The sequence below is a fragment of the Acanthochromis polyacanthus genome, chromosome 17 (assembly GCF_021347895.1).
Source record: "Acanthochromis polyacanthus isolate Apoly-LR-REF ecotype Palm Island chromosome 17, KAUST_Apoly_ChrSc, whole genome shotgun sequence".
Taxonomy (NCBI): Eukaryota; Metazoa; Chordata; class Actinopteri; family Pomacentridae; genus Acanthochromis; species Acanthochromis polyacanthus.
The window spans coordinates 26,537,474-26,552,329 of NC_067129.1; the positions used below are offsets into that span (position 1 = coordinate 26,537,474).

Here is a 14,856-nt window from a genome sequence, read left to right on the forward strand (position 1 = left end):
CAAGACAAAAAATCCACCATAAAACGGCTGACCTGCTCGATGAACAGGGCCACGACCGGACACCCCCATGGAAAGTGCTCCAGGTCGTCCGGTGTGTCCCTGCACACCGAGCAGTCCCTCCCAAACTTGGCTTCATGGACCTGGTGCAGGACGATGCCTGTAAAAATGCGCCTGTGCCTGATTTTGAAATCTGTTTGTGCTGCCTGTGCATTGCAATATTTTGGATGTATGTTCTACCAGATGGTGTGAATGGGCTTGTTTGGAAAGATTTTGGCCCAGGCCAGTTCTGCCGTGGGCCGCCTTGTGAGGGAGTTGGTCACGACCACCTTGCCTCTCAGGGTCAGCCCCCGCATCTTCCACAACCCAAATTGGCTTGGGAGTTTTGCCAGGAGCCCCTCCCAGGAATTGTCTCTCGCTGCTGCAGTGTCCTTCCCAATGTGGACCCCCAGGACCTTGACGATCTCCTGGGCCTCTTCAAATCCCCAAATGTTTGGCGGCTGAGCCACCGAGCCACAAAACATGATCTGGGATTTGTCTGTGTTCACCTGTGCTCCCGATGCTCTACCGTATGTGTCCAGGTGCGTGATTACACTGTCCACCTGTTCTGCATTTTTTTACAAAGATGTTTGTGTCGTCCGTGCATTGAATTATTTTGATGTGTCCTATGTGCCGGTTGTTACTATCCCTGTGATGTGTCTGTCCATTGTGATGAGTTTGGTCAGTGGCTCGGTCGCCAAACTGTACAAAACTGCAGAGAGAGGACAGCCCTGCCTGATGGAGTGTTGAAGGTGAATTGGCTGTGTCAAGAACCCATTACATTTTATCTGACTATTTGCATTGCTGTAGAGCACAGGTGTCAAACTCAAGGCCCGCTGGCCAAATGTGGCCCACCACGTCATTCTATGTAGCCCGCGAGACCTGAACAGATCTCATTGTCTTTGAATAAATAACTCAAAAGCGTGTATTGACCATAAACTACATTTCCCACAATGCATACCAATTATGACGTTACCCGCGAAGTGACGCCACTAGATTGCAGTGTATCAGCGTCAATGCTATTTTCTGCAAGTGGAATTAAGTGGAATTACAAATGATCCCAAAATGTCCAGGAAGAGGAAAGTTGATGCAGATGGAAGACTGTTTCAAGAAAGATGGGAAGGCGAATACATGTTTGTGCTTCAAGGAGAAAAACCGATATGTCTTTTGTGTTATGAGGCATTGTCGGTGGTCAAAGAGTACAATCTACATTGGCATTTTGAAACCAAACACGGAGCTAAGTATGCCAAAGTTAGCCTTCCAGAAAAACAACAAATTGTTGAAGAATTAAAAAGCAAACTGCAATGGCAGCATAATGTGTTCATGAAAGCCACGACCAAGAACATTGCAGCAGTGAAAGCTAGCTTCATTGTGGCAGAAGAAATCGCCCGAGCTTCAAAGTGTTTTTCAGAAGGAGTTTTTTTTTTTGAAGCAGTGCATGCTGAAGGTCTGTGAGCAGGTGTGCCTGGACCAGATACAGACTTTTGAAAATGTCAGTTTATCAAGGAACACCATTGTGGACCAAGTTACAAAACTAGCAGGAAACCTTTCAGCACAGCTGGCCCAAGAGACACGCAGCTACATAGCTTTTTCATTAGTTCTTGATGAAAGCACGGACAACACGGATACAGCGCAGTTATCCATTTTTATTAGAGGCGTGAAGTCGGACCTCTCTGTCACTGAGGAGCTGCTGGATGTAGCTGCCATACATGGGACCACAACGGGATGGGACATTTTTGATGTGGTGGAGAAATCCATGAGTAAAAATGCATTGCAAAGTTGGTGGGATTAACTACAGACGGTGCACCCGCAATGTGTGGAGGAAAAGCAGGCTTGGTTGGCCTAATAAAGGAGAAAATGAAAAAAAGTAATTGTCACACTCCTCTGGTAACGTACCATTGCATTATTCCTCAAAACTTTATATGCGAATGTGCTGGGGATGGATCATGTAGTGACCACCGTCATGAAAACAGTGAACTTCATTCGAGTGCGTGGCCTGAACCACCGTCAGTTCCAGCTGTTCTTGCAAGAGATGGGCGCAGATCACGGAGACGTGATGTACCATACAGAAGTACGGTGGTTGAGTTGGAGCAAAGTCCTCAAATGATTTTTTGAACGTAGGGAAGACATTGTTCTTTTAATGCAAAGCAAAGGAAAACCCTTGCCTGAACTATCAGATCCAAACTGGCTGTGTGACTTTGCTATGTTATGTGACATAACCGAGCATCTCGCCCAACTGAATCAGAAGCTGCAGGGACGCAATCAAGTCATTACGCAGATGTCCGACATGAACACTGCTTTCCAGCATAAACTTGACCTATGGATGTGCCAAGTTGAACAAGACAATCTTGCTCACTTTCCTGTTTGTCAGAGCATTTCAGCCTCATTTCCCGGCGCTTTTTCATGTGCTCAGTTGGCGACCAAAGTGAGCCAGTTAATAAATGAGTTTGATCGGCGCTTCTCTGACTTTAAAGCACAGCACTCGGGCTTTGTCATATTTTCCGATCCTTTCACCACCAACGTCTGCACTGCACCTCAGCACCTTCAGATGGAGTTAATCGAGCTTCAAAGCGATCGTAGCCTGAGAGCAAAGTTCAAGAATGCTACGATCCAGGACTTTTAACGTCAAATGCCCCGTGGTTTGATGCCGCAGCTTCGACATCATGCAGCCCGTGTCCTGTCCATGTTTGGGAGCACCTATCTGTGCAAACAGATGTTTTCAATAATGAATCTAAACAAAAACAAGCACAGATCACGCATCACTGATGAGGACCTCCACGCTGTTCTACGGATTGCCTCAGCACAAGACCTAAAACCAGACAGTGACACACTCGCCACGGAAAAACGGTGTCAGCGATCCAGCCAGAAAATGCATAAGTAAGCATTTTTAAAAACCTAATTAATATATAATAAAATATACGTCTTCAGAAGAAGAATAGTTAAACTGTGTGCAATTTATTCATTGTGCTGGCATTTTGTTATTTTTAGAACATGAGCAATGGATTAGGATGGTGGAGAGGGGATCCACTGCTGTGTTCCAGGAAAGGCAGCATCTTCTCATCAACTTTACCTGTAAACTTGACAAATATAGTTGTGAACTGAGACAACTATGATTTTGTTATTTTGAGATTTTTACAGATATAACTTTATATGTGCAGCAATGTATTTAGTGTTTACAGGTTTATATGTTTATGCAGACAAATATGCAAGGCTGTGTGCAGCCATTTGTTTTTGTAAAATGCTACATCTGTCACATATGTTCTTAAGAGCTCACAATTGTTGGTTGTACTTATTCAGTTATTCTGCCCCTCTCAGCTGTGACAAACAGGTTTTGAACAAAGTTAATGTCATAACGAAAAAAAAAGATGGCCGCGGCAGGTTGAGCGTGTGATGCGGACTTCTGACTACTCAGTTATTTTACGCTGATAAATCAAGCATTAAGGCCGGGCTTTAGCTGGCAAAGGACCGTGTGACATTTGCACTCCTGGATCGGTGTAATTTTGGGCATTCTACCCATATCGAGACCCTTTTATAAAGCCGTGCAGTGGAGGTGTTGCTGTGCGTCATGGCGGACATCACGCTGCAGTCTATGTGGGACGCAATTCATCAAATGAAAGGGCAAATATCTGCTGAAGTTAATGCTCACCTGGACCTGAAAATAGGATCTGTTCAGGCAGGCCTGATGGACATTCAAACAACTTTGAACACGGTGACGGGCCATGTAGCTGAGCTACAGCAGCGCGTTAGCACAAACGAAGATGACGTTGCTAAACTTGTGGTGAGAGTGAGCGCATTGGAGAAGGATAATGCTTACCTGAAGGAGAAGGTGGATGACCTGGAGAACCGGAGCAGGAGGGCCAATCTTCGTTTCATTAATGTACCCGAAAAAAGCGAGAAAGATGACATGTTGGCCTTTGTGACTCAGCTCCTGATCCCCGCTGTTCTCGGAAAAGAAAACTTTCCCAAGACCCCGGTGGTGGAAAGGGCGCACCGTACTCCTACGTTCATCAGTTCGTTCAGACCGGGCCCTCCAAGACCTAGACCTGGTGAAGTTTGCAAACTTCCAGGACAAGGTGAAGATTGTGCGCCTGGCCAGGGAGAAGGGACGTCTTGCATTTGGAGAAGCAACTATCTTCATTTACCCGGATTATAGTGCACAGACGGTCAAGAAACGACGTGAATTTGACGACGTAAAAAAGAAGCTCCGTGCTGCCGAGGTGGAGTATTCCTTGCTTTACCCTAGCACACTGAAGGTAATGGTGAAGGGGAAACCGAAACTATTCCGCTGCGCCAAAGAAGCCGAGAGTTTCTTTAGTGACCTGTCTTCAGGATTAGAGACGTAAGTAAGACTTCCCTCAGTGTGTGACTGACTGTCTCGCTGGATTTTGATTATGTTTTGGAACGTCTTTCAACTTTACCAGACTGTCAGGAGCGCGCTCAGACAGACGAGGATTTTTGTTTGCCATAAAGGGACTGCCGGAAAACGCACCGTAAAGAGGCAGTACGTCTGGAGTAAAAGTATGAATTTAACGGTTTTAATTTTCTCTCAGTGGGACATTTTGTCGGACTTAAGATACAGCGTATGAACTGATAATAAAAGTTAGCATAGTAGTCAGTGCCTGCAGGCATCCTCCTTTTTTTATGATTGCCCTAGTGACCAATTGTTTTCCTGCCGTGTGTGTGTGCACGTGCGTAAGGAGTATGAATGTTTATGTTTATTTGTGGTTTCGTGTGCAGTCATTTGTCCTGTCTTGTGTTTTTGTCTGTTGCTTGTTTGCTTGTCAGTCTATTTGTTTGTTTGTCTGTGGCCCTTTCACTTTGATCATACACTTTCCACCCAGTGCCATGTTTCTGAGACAAAGTTATGCACAATTATGACAGTGACAATTCATCCTCATCTGAGGATTTGGACATGGATTTAGATGTTCCTGAGTATTCTGATTATAAAGCTCATAGGATGAACAATATTGATCCAGACTGTAATATTTTTCAAAATATGAAAAATAATTGTGCATACTATACAAATACATCATTTAATACTATGTTTGTATTTGATAATAAGATTTCACTTTTGCATTTTAATAGCAGAAGTTTATATCGTAATTTTGAAAATATTAAAGATTATTTGTCTCAATTTAAATTACCCTTTAATATAATAGCAGTCTCAGAGACATGGCTAAATGAAAAGAGAGGCTTTGACTTTAAAATGAATGGCTATGAAATGTTTTATAAAAATAGACAAGAGAAGACAGGAGGGGGTGTGGCTTTATATATTGATAAAAATATTAGTTGTAAAATCCTAGAAGATATGACGCTAGCGGTGGAAGATTTGTTCGAATGCATAACTGTGGAAATTGTGTTGCAAGCAAGGAAGACTATACTAGTAAGTTGTATATACAGAACTCCAGGATCAGACATTAATATATTCAGAGAGTGGGTGGAGAGATTATTTGTTGGAAAAACAAAAAAGACATTATACTGTGTGGCGACTATAATATAGATTTACTGAATACAAAGAAACATAAAGCTACCGAGGATTTTACTGATGCAATGTACAGTATTAATTTGTATCCATTAATCACAAGACCAACTAGAATAACAAATCATAGCGCAACTTTAATCGACAACATATTTACTAATATTTTAGATGGTAATATGGTTAGTGGCATACTAATAAATGATACTAGTGATCATCTCCCTGTCTTTATGGTGTACAATGTGAACTGTAAAATAGTAAAACAAAATCCTACCTTTACTTGCTGCAGGCTGAAATCTGAGCGGGCACTAAAAGATTTTAAAAGGGATTTACTTTCTCATGACTGGGAGGCTATATGTGAAGAATTAGATGTTGATGTAGCCTATAATTCGTTCATGAATATATTAATTTCGCTTTATGACAAGCATTGTCCAGTGAGAAAACGTTGGGGGAAAAATGACCTAACTACACCATGGATTACAAAAGGATTAGCAAACGCTTGTAAAAAGAAAAATTATTTATATAAACAATTTCTTAAGTATAAGACCACAGAAACTGAACAAAAATATAAAAAATACAAGAATAAATTAACTAATATTCTAAGAGATAGTAAAAAAGACTATTTTACTAAATTACTCAACAGCAAGAAAAATAATATTCAGGGTATGTGGAAGGTGTTGAATACTGTTATGGGAGGCAGTTCTAACAGCTCAGGTTATCCAGAGTATTTCATTGATAACAGTAAGGTAATCAGTGACAAGAAAGAAATTGTGTATAGACTTAACCAATTTTTTGTGAATATTGGCCCAGAATTAGCCGAGAAAATTGAAATGGTAAATGAGCCACTTGAGAATTTTATAGAGACTAATCCCAAATCGATGTTTCTTACTCCCACGGATGAGAATGAGTTGTTGAAGATTATCAAAGCTTGTAGTAACAAAACATCACAAGATTATAATGGTATAGATATGAGGACCGTCAAATATGTAGGAGAGGCAATTACAAAACCACTTACATATATTTGCAACTTGTCTTTTCAGAGGGGTAAATTCTCATCTGAAATGAAAATAGCTAAAGTGATTCCTTTATTTAAATCTGGAGACAAACATTCCTTTACAAACTACCATCCAGTTTCCCTCCTACCACAATTTTCTAAAATCTTAGAAAAATTATTTAATTTACGACTACTGAATTTTATTGAAAAAAATAACTTACTATCTAATAATCAATATGGTTTCAGGCAAAATCGATCAACATCGCTGGCTCTTATTGACTTGGTAGAAGAAATAACAAATTGTATTGAGAAAAATAAATTTATTATAGGAATTTTTATTGATTTGCAAAAGGCCTTCGATACTATCGATCATGGAATTCTACTGAAGAAACTGCATAGCTATGGTATCAGAGGAACGCCACAATATTGGTTACAGAGTTATCTGTCGAATAGAAAGCAGTTTGTTCAGGTTGATCATCATAAATCTACTTGTAGAAATATTATGTGCGGTGTTCCGCAAGGATCAATTTTAGGGCCTTCTTTGTTTTTGCTTTATATTAATGACATCTGTAAAATCTCTAAAATCATAAAATTTATACTTTTTGCTGATGACACAAATTTGTTATTTTCAGGGATAGATTTGGGAAAACTTTTGAATGAAATAACTATAGAGCTGCATAACCTGAAAAAAATGGTTTAATATGAACAAATTGTCACTAAACCTAAAAAAGACAAAACTTATGACATTTGGAACTCGTAAAAACGATTTACCAATTCAAATAACCGTTGATAATACTATTATTGAAAGAGTACAACAAAATGTGTTTTTGGGCGTAGTCATTGATGAAAAATTATGTTGGAAGCCTCACATAAGTTATGTACGTATGAAGGTTGCTAAGTGTATTGGTGTGATGAAAAGATGTAGCTTAGTACTAAATCCAAATGCATTATCCATCCTGTATCATTCTTTTATAATGGCCTATTTGAATTACGGTTTAGAAGTTTGGGGGAATTGTTATAAAACAAATTTATTACCTTTAGTCACTCTGCAAAAACGAGCTATTAGGGTTGTTCATAATGTCAGATACGATCATCACACCAATCCACTCTTTCTCAACTCATCTAATCTCAAATTATATGACTTGGTCGATTTGAAAATTGCACAGATTATGTTCAAGGCATCACAAAAATCCCTTCCTGGTAATATCCAGGCTCTATTTCAAGATAGAGATGCTCATCATAAATATAAACTGAGGGGAACGGATCAATTATATCAGCCGAAAGTAAGGACAACCCTAAAATCCTTGTGCATTTCAGTGAAAGGGGTGTTGTTATGGAACAGTCTTCCAGAAGAAATAAAAATGTGCAAAAATATTGTCCAGTTCAAAAAACTATTTAAAAGACAAGTGTTGAGTAATTACCAGGAGGGGATGGAAGACTGATGCCTCCATTGCTAGGCACAGGTACTTAAGAATGCATGGCTATGGCCGATACACCTACACTTGACATATACATATTACATTACATTCATAAGAGGCACACTCACAATTAGGCCTGGGTTTGGGTGATCCATGATTACCACAGCCAGAAAATGCTTTGGTAACTTGAATATATTTATTCCTTTTTCTGTTCTCTCTTTTTTTTCTTCCAAAATGTGTTTGTATAATATTGTATGTTGTTGGTATGTATTAGCATAAGTAGATGCTCAAGGATCTGTGTGGATGTATTGTGTATCTACCTAATTGTGATGTTTAGTGTTCAAAGGGGGGAGTGGTGTGGGTTTGAAGTGTAATGGGTCTGTCTTTTGTCTTTTGTCTCATCTATATGTTGTGTGTGGCGGGAGAGTGTGGTCCTGTATGGGGGTCTGGTGGTGAGTAGGGGGTTGGAATTTATAAGCTTTGCTTCATCCATCCCCTTTTCAAATCACTCATGTAAATAGTCTGATTTTGGTGATGTCAGAAGCTGGTTTGAAATAAATGATCAAATGAAAAAAAATGAAAATGAAATAACTGGTGTTGGATATTTTTCTTTATTCACGATAATGATTTGATCATTGATTGATGGAGTAATGTGGGTTTCTTAACCTGACAAATTAAAATTTTTATGTCATATTAACAGAGCTACTACCAGCTCTTTTTTTTTACATCTGTGTAAATGCATATGTACTATTTGTAATTTGAATAATTCAATTCAATTTTATTTATATAGCGTCAATTACAGTCAAATTGTTTCAAGATGCTTTACAGAACCCATATGCCTGACCCCCAGACCAAGCCCAAAGGCGACAGTGGCAAGGAAAACACCCTTTTAACAGGGAAGAAACCTCGAGCAGAACCCGGCTCTATATAGGGGGGACCCATCTGCCTGCTGGCCGGGCGGGTTGAGAAGGACAGAGGAGGGCAAGGGGGAGGAATGGGAGGAGAGGGAGGGGTGGGAAAGCAAGGAAAACACAACATACATTTGGACACATGTATGACAGGATATGTGACACAGACAAAGTATAAGCTAACATTGAAAACTGACTCATAGTTTACTCTTATGATGTACGGCTCTGACATTAGACATACTCCATATATAGCTAGCAGTAAAATTCAAACAGTATGTAAGTTAGCATAACAAGTATAGTGAAGGTGATGCAGAGTTGACTGGTGGAAAAGGGGAGTTGGAAGCAGAGGGCTGGAGGAAGGTCAGCAGCAGCATCCCACAGTGGACATGATGGAGACTGGACCAGCTGGTGGAACATCGACTGCAGATCTGAAGCATCCAGCTCTGGGACCAGGGACACTCGGAGAAATAGCACAGGGGGAAACAGAGTGAATGTACTGCAATAACGGTATACATATTAAATGTAAAGGTAAATAGAGAAGGGCTCAGTGTGTCAAGAGAAGTCCCCCAGCAGCCTATAGGCCTATAGCAGCATGACTAGGGGCAGAATGAAGGGACGTCCAAGAGGGAGTCAGCTGTGCAATGAAGACACAAGCCGAACCCCTGTGGGTCACCCAGTCAGCCCCAACTATAAGATTTGTCAAAAAGGAACGTTTTAAGCCTGGTCTTAAAAATAGAGAGGGTATCTGCCTCCAGAACCCAAACTGGGAGCAGGTTCCACAGGAGAGGCGCCTGATAACTGAAGGCTCTGCCTCCCATTCTACTTTTAGAAATTCTAGGAACAACAAGTAAGCCTGCAGTTTGAGAGCGAAGAGTTCTACTAGGATAATATGGTACTATCAGATCTTTAAGATATGATGGAGATTGGTTATTAAGAGCTTTATATGTCAGAAGAAGGATTTTAAATTCTATTCTGGATTTAACAGGAAGCCAGTGAAGAGAAGCAAGTATAGGGGAAATATGATCTCTTTTGCTAACTCCTGTCAGTACTCTCGCAGCAGCGTTTTGGATCAACTGTAGATGTTTGAGAGAACTATTTGGACAACCCGATAATAAGGAATTGCAATAGTCAAGCCTGGAAGTAACAAAAGCATGAACTAATTTTTCTGCATCACTCTGAGACAGAATGTTCCTGATTTTTACAATATTACGCAGGTGAAAAAAGGAAGTCCTACAGACTTGCTTTATGTGTGAGTTAAAGGACATGTCCTGGTCAAAAATAACTCCAAGATTCCTCACAGTAGTACTGGAGGCCAATGTGATGCCATCCAGAGTAACTATTTGCTTTGAAAGCGAGTTTCTAAGATGTTTGGGGCCAAATACAATGACTTCAGTTTTGTCTGAATTTAGCAGTAGGAAGTTAAAAGTCATCCAGGTTTTAATGTCCTTAAGACAATCTTGCAGTCTAGCTAACTGATCAGTTTCATCTGGCTTCATAGATAAATACAATTGTGTGTCATCTGCATAACAATGGAAGTTAATACAATGCTTCCTAATAATATTGCCTAAAGGAAGCATGTATAATGTGAAAAGTATCGGTCCTAAGACAGAACCCTGAGGAACTCCATGATTAACTTTAGTATGCTCAGAAGAGTTATTGTTGACATGCACAAACTGGAACCTATCTGATAAGTAGGATTTAAACCAGTCCAGTGCTGTCCCTTTAATGCCAATTGAATGTTCTAGACGCTGTAATAAAATGTTGTGGTCGATTGTGTCAAACGCTGCACTAAGATCTAACAAAACAAATATAGAGACTAGTCCATTATCTGATGCTATGAGAAGGTCATTAGTAACTTTCACCAGAGCTGTTTCTGTGCTATGATGCACTCTGAAGCCTGACTGAAACATTTCAAACAAATTATTCCTTTGTAAGTGTTCACATAATTGATTTGCAACTATTCTTTCCAGAATTTTAGAGAGAAATGGTAGGTTGGATATTGGTCTATAGTTAGCTAACACATCTGGATCTAAAGTGGGCTTTTTAAGCAAGGGTTTGATGACAGCAACCTTAAAAGCCTGTGGTACATAGCCTGTTACTAGAGAGAGATTAATCAGATCTAACATTGAAGAATTAATTAAAGGTAAAATCTCCTTGAAGAGTCTAGTTGGGATAGGATCTAAAAGACATGTTCATGGTTTGGATGTAGAAACTGTTGAAATTAGTTCAGAGAGACATATAGGAGTGAAGAATTCTAAAGATTCATCAGGTCTAACAGCCAATTCAAAAGCATCTGTGACATTTGTAGGAAGGGCCAGATTAATTTTATCTCTAATCGTAACTATTTTATGTGTAAAGAAGCTCATGAAGTCGTTACTGGTTAAAGCTAAAGGAATAAAAGGTACAACAGAGCTCTGACTCTTTGTCAGCCTGGCTACAGTGCTAAAGAGAAACCTCGGGTTGTTCTTGTTGTCCTCTATTAAAGATGAATAATAAGTTGTCCTGGCATTACGAAGAGCTTTTTTTAATAGATTACTAGACTATTTTTCCAAGCCACAAACACTTCCTCTGAATTAGTGGAATACCACTTTCTTTCCAGCTTTCGGGATGCCTGCTTTAAAGTCCACAGCTGGGAATTATACCAAGGAGCAAGTCTTCTCTGAGATAGAACTTTCTTTTTTACAGGTGCAACACTATCAAGAGTTGTACGCAGTGAGGCTGAAGCATTATTAACATAATAATCCACTTCTGTGGGGGTAAAATAATAATAATTGCCTTCTGATTTATCAGTAAATGTTGCTGAAGTAAACAGTGAGGGTATTATTTCCTTAAATTTAGATACTGAATTGTCAGACAAACACCGACTGTAATGATATTTGTTCTCAGCTGCTAAACAATCCTTTACTTTAAATTGAAATGTTTTCATAAAATGGTCAGAAAGAAGAGGGTTCTGGGGAAATACTGTTAACTCTTCAATTTCTATTTCTATGCCATAAGTCAGGACAAGGTCAAGAGTGTGATTAAAACTATGAGTTGGTTTATTTACATGTTGAGAAACATGTAAATAAACTTTGGTAGGGGAAACACGGGCCTTTCCCATCACCAGTGAGCAGTGAATCTGTCCCTTCTCGTTTTTGACTCTAAGATAAGAGCATTGTCCATATCCACTGGTGCTCGCATCTGAGAAGTGATGCAACTCAGCTTCAATGACCTGTCCAAAGTTAGCAGGTAAGTAACAGCGAGGTATCTTTACTTTTTGCAGATTCATGAAGTCACATTGCCAACTCTCCCACCGTGGTTTGAGCCTTTCTGGCAGAGGTTCATCCCAGCCGATGCCTTGGTTGCACATTTCTTGAAGAATTCTCTTCCCATTGAGGACGTATGGTGCGAGAAAGCCGAGGGGATCATAAATGGAAGCAACAGTTGATAATATACCAGAGGAAAAAAAACCAAGACAGAGATAGGCTTAATTGTTAGCGCCTCTGTGCTGCAATCATGTCCATTTTTCCCGTCTCAACATTTTTATATTTTTCTACTGTGGGAAATGGTGTGTTTTATAATTGCTCAGTGTGCATATTAAAGAGTTGTATTGGTTCTGAGGAATAGGAAGGTCAAGAGCATCATTACCATGGTGTGACTGTAATGAAACAAAGAAGATAAGTCCAGCTTTATTTTACTTATTACTCATGTGATTGAAACCAAGGATGATCAAGACATAAAGTGATTGATAATCAAAGTACAGACAGTTTTTGATAATAAAGATACAGATAGTTTTTGACGTAAGCTGTAATCAGTAAAGAACATGAGCGAGTTGTATGTGCAGTTTCTAATCTTGCTTTGCAGAAGCGAAGTCATTCCTACGTGAGCGTAATGACAAAACATCAGCTGTGACAGAGGACAGCGGACCAACGCAGCATCGGAAGGGGCGGCCGGCCTTGATAGATAGCTATACACACTGTTAGAGTATAAGAAGACTGGGTCAGGAACAGTTAGCAGGCTGATTCCATCCGAACTGACTGAACACTTATTGTCGGTTAGGGACAGAGGATTCAGGCCCAGAGCTCTGTATCGCACATTCAATTTTGCTGTAATAAATACTTTTGATTTTAAGAAGAAGTCTCCTGACTACTCCATCAAAAGAACTGGGCGGAAACAGCCTTACACATATTTTGTTGGTTTGTTTAATTGTAGGATAGGCTTGATTTCCAACACTACACTGTTTTAAATGGCGTACGTTTGAGAAAGGTTCTTGTAAATCGTGAAAATGGGTGTTGCACAGTTAAATGGTTTGATTGTTGTTTCGATGGCCCATGAATGTCCTTATAACAAATACTGATTAGCAAAAGTGGGCACAGACTTAAGTTTTGATGCCTTTAAACAAATGTTGAATTGAAATGGGTGTGTGATTAAATGTGTCGGCAAGATTTTGATGCCCTAGTAAGAAAATACTAAGTTAAAATGGGCATGACAGTTAAGCTGTTATGATCTTCTTTTGATGCCTTGAGAAGATTGGAGCTGAATTCTTTCAGGTTGCAAGTGATGAAACTTAAAACAGAAATATATTTGTTGCCCTTTCATAAAAGTGTACAAAGAGAAGACGAAGGTGCTGAAAATATTCGTCCATCTGTACTTGTCAGCCAGTGAAAATATAATATCAACAATGTCAATGAACCCAATGTCAGAGAATCAAACCTGACTAACGTCGCAATATGACACTAACTATGGATTGTTATTCATGTTCTATTAAACCAACATAGGAAGCAGTGAGTGACCATGTATCTTATCGGAATAATGTTACCTGTGAGTAAGACAGTGTTTCCGCCCAGTTTCGAACTGGGGACCTTTCGCGTGTGAGGCGAACGTGATAACCACTACACTACAGAAACCGTTGGCCAGTGATGCGTTCAAGGACGTAGGACAAAGCTGCGATGATATCATAAGGTCAAATTTTAACCGATTTTTATCCCGACCAGCAAAGATATGATCCCATGGGTACCGATGGGGGGTTAGCTCAAACGGCAGAGCGCTCGCTTAGCATGCGAGAGGTAGCGGGATCAATGCCCGCATCCTCCAATGTGTTTACTACTCGAACAACAGATAACATTAGTTCTTGCTGCACTTCCAATTGGAACATAGGTCAATTGTAGTGTCTATCGATACACTGATGTTCAGTCATGTGTTTCGCCTGTGAGAAGGTGAGAGGTGCGACCACATAAGAAAGTTGGTCCAGTGTTAAAAGTTAGACCACACCCTGTCCTATGCGTTTGCCAGAAGAGGCAGCACCGAGTTGTGCTTAGTAGTATGACACGTTTATGCACTTCTGCACTGAACTTGCATCAAGTATAGCATGTCAAGGAGGGTAGCCCAAATGGTAGAGCACTCGCTTAGCATACGAGAGGTAGCGGGATCAGTGCCTGCGTCCTCCAAAATGTTAGTTGAAAATAAGCAAACACTGATTCAAACAACTACATTTACTGTAAAATCGAGATTCATTTCTGTTCTATTGAACCAACATAGGAAGCAGTGAGTGAGCATGTATTTTACCAGAATAATGTTACCTGTGAGTAAAAGAGTGTTTCCGCCCAGTTTCGAACTGGGGACCTTTCGCGTGTTAGGCGAACGTGATAACCACTACACTACGGAAACCAGTGGTTGGTGATGTGTTCAAGGACGGAGCACAAAGCTGCGATCATATCATAAGGTCAAACTTCGAAGATATTTCTGTCCCGACTGCCATTCCAGAAAGATAGACTTCTAAACAAGAAACCGGGAACCTTCTTCACTCCCCGTCGGGGAATCGAACCCCGGTCTTCCGCGTGACAGGCGGAGATACTGTCCGCTATACTAACGAGGAAGTTGAAGGTAATCATGTGACCACACTCAGCCAATCACACTTTCAGTGTCTCCAGTCACACTATGGCTGTCATACATTTTTTAGCCACTAACAGCATTTTAGAGATGCTGTTTGACCACTTTGGAACACACCTGAAGACCCGCCATCCTGTGGTGTCTGACAAGGTAAAT

General features: G+C 40.3%; 3 non-coding genes across 3 annotated transcripts; all 3 read right to left on the reverse strand.

Moving 5' to 3' along the window:
* Nucleotides 1-13,645: 13,645 nt before the first annotated feature.
* On the reverse strand, nt 13,646-13,718 carry trnav-cac (transfer RNA valine (anticodon CAC)). The gene has a single exon. It is a non-coding gene; the product is annotated as a tRNA-Val (tRNA).
* A 687-nt stretch (nt 13,719-14,405) lies between these two features.
* trnav-aac (transfer RNA valine (anticodon AAC)) lies at nt 14,406-14,478 on the reverse strand. Its single transcript has one exon. It is a non-coding gene; the product is annotated as a tRNA-Val (tRNA).
* A 136-nt stretch (nt 14,479-14,614) lies between these two features.
* On the reverse strand, nt 14,615-14,686 carry trnad-guc (transfer RNA aspartic acid (anticodon GUC)). The gene has a single exon. It is a non-coding gene; the product is annotated as a tRNA-Asp (tRNA).
* Nucleotides 14,687-14,856: the final 170 nt, after the last annotated feature.